This window comes from Quercus suber, unplaced genomic scaffold (genome assembly GCF_002906115.3).
Source record: "Quercus suber isolate HL8 unplaced genomic scaffold, Cork oak 2.0 scaffold_607, whole genome shotgun sequence".
NCBI lineage: Eukaryota > Viridiplantae > Streptophyta > Magnoliopsida > Fagales > Fagaceae > Quercus > Quercus suber.
This window is the reverse complement of record NW_027070050.1, coordinates 414,487-416,914: the sequence shown is the minus strand read 5'-3', so window position 1 is coordinate 416,914 and position 2,428 is coordinate 414,487.

The window sequence follows — 2,428 nt, the reverse complement described above, 5'->3', positions numbered from 1 at the left end:
TGTAGCTAAATAGTTAAAATTTTGCCTTCACTGCTGTAAATGCTCTTAGAGGCCCAGTCCTTTTAGTCTTATCACTTATGCTAAGGGGTGTGAAGGAGCTTGCTGATGCTGTCAAAGTCACCATGGGTCCTAAGGGCTAAGGAATTCTATGGCTACCTAATCACATCATTCTTTAATTCATATTTCTGACTATTGCCATCTATGCAATTCATATCTTAAAAATAAGTTTGATTAGCATTGGTGTTTCTACTCACTTTGGGCCCAAAAATGAATCATTTGTTATATAATAGAGATATATGTCAAATTGCTCATTGCTTAAGTGCTGAAGATTTGTGATTTTACTTTTTGTCTATTTGTGTTAGAGCATTAGCATCAAGAAATACTACTCTATTCTATTTTACCATTCCAAAAAGTTACTTTATCAATTATACCATCCCATTATACAATACTTCCAGCATCCTAATCTTTTATTTTCCTATTCTACTCATTAAAATAATATATCTACACAATAAAATAATATTTCCTCCAATCACCATCATTTATTCTTTCTTTCTCCCAATCACCATCATAATAAAATATTAGTTTTTTTTTTTTAGAATTATGCTACAGTGCAATTCTAAAGATAGAATTGCACTGTAGCACTATTACAAAAAAAATTTGCAATACTTAACAATAGCATTTCTTGATGCAATACATTTTGGGGCTTAAAATGCCAAATATCCTTTACATTTGGCATTAACATTCCCCAATGCTAATGCTCTTAGTGTGATTGAAAGAGATTTTTAGAATTATTACTTTACAAGTCCTTTTACAGTGTATGGAAATTACTGTACATATTATGCTTCTTGTCCACTAAAAAACAAGGGAAAGAAATTTTTTTTATTTTTTTATTTTTTTTTTTAAAGTAAAGAAGCCTGTTGTTTGAAGTTCTCTTTGAGTGGGCTTGTTGGAAGTGTTTGAATTTTGAAAACTTCCAGCATCATTGCTTCCTTCCACGTGATGTGCCGGAGTGAAAGAAAGCCGGCCCATAGCAGCGCCACTTTCTCCATTTCCTCTGCCATCAGTTTCATCATTTTGATTGCTGCTTGAAAAAAACTTTTGCCTTGCATTTCCTCCTTTGAAATTTGCATTTCCTCCTTTAAAACTTCCATTTGCTCTTAACCATTCCCCATATTGCTTTGAAGTGCCTTGTTGGTCTATAGGAGCCTGACAGTGTTTATCATCATGGCCAAGCATTCCACAAAAGAAACAAAATGTTGGAAGTCTTTCATATCTAAATTGAATCCAGAATTTCTCACCATCTTTACTTACAACATTTCCACCTCTACGGAGAGGTTTATCTATTGGAATATCCACTCTGATGCGCATGAATTTGGCTTGATCTGCTTGAAGTTCTCTACATCTGCTTTCTTCATATAACAAATTTTGCAGTGGATGGTAGATATAGTAGGATAAAAGAAATTATAAAATCCATGTGTTTTAGTTATGCAATACAGTTTACCTTGTCCACTACCTTGTACTTACGGCTTACATGCCAGATAGAATATACTTTGATCTCATATGCATGGTTGGGAATCCAGATAGTCTTTTAAAATTTAAAATTGTTCTTCCAATAAGCTGTATTATTTTTTCCCTATTTGTCCCATTTCTATATCCTTTGAAGACATGACTTTCTTACTTTTCTTTTTGGATACAATCAAAGCATTTAGCAGATTGCAGTGTGTACTAGATTGTAAAGGCTATAATCAACCGGTAGTTGGTTGATTCATGAAAGCCATTGAGATTTTCCGAAATGAGGTTAGCCAAAGAGCAGCAGAAAGCTCTGGGCATCAAGCTTGGCCAAGTTGGCTGATGCTAGCCCAAGATCAGTCATGATGATAAATTCCCAATTACCAGCTCAGGCATCGGATAGTTAGCTCTGCCTTGAGAACTCTTTATATAGATCCCAATATGCTAATCTCAGCAAATTTTCTGGATAACATTAATGCCATCCTCATCAAAATATCAATTACGCACTCAAGTATGTGCAAAAAGTAAATGAAATTTTAACATGTTGTTCAAGCCATCCATTAAATTGCACTAAAACGAAACAGAAAGATATTTAAGATTAGGTATTGGGATATTTAATTTGATAGTAATTTTCAGGAAGAAAAAAAAAAGCCTTCACTGAAATATTGATGCTTGAATGCCTCCGGTCCCTAGACGCAATTCTGGTTGACTTGTGATGCTTAGCTTATTGACTTGAAGCAAAAGCCTTTTTGATGGGCTGCTTCTGTTTTTTGAAAAAGAGAGGTGTGTAGTCCTAAAAGAAACAATTAGTCAGAGATAGGGATCAGAAAGAGAAGACTTAATAATTCTCTCTCTCTCCCCCCTTTCATGTAGGAAGACTTCATGCGCACCCACCACCCTCCTCCAAAAAAACTCAAAC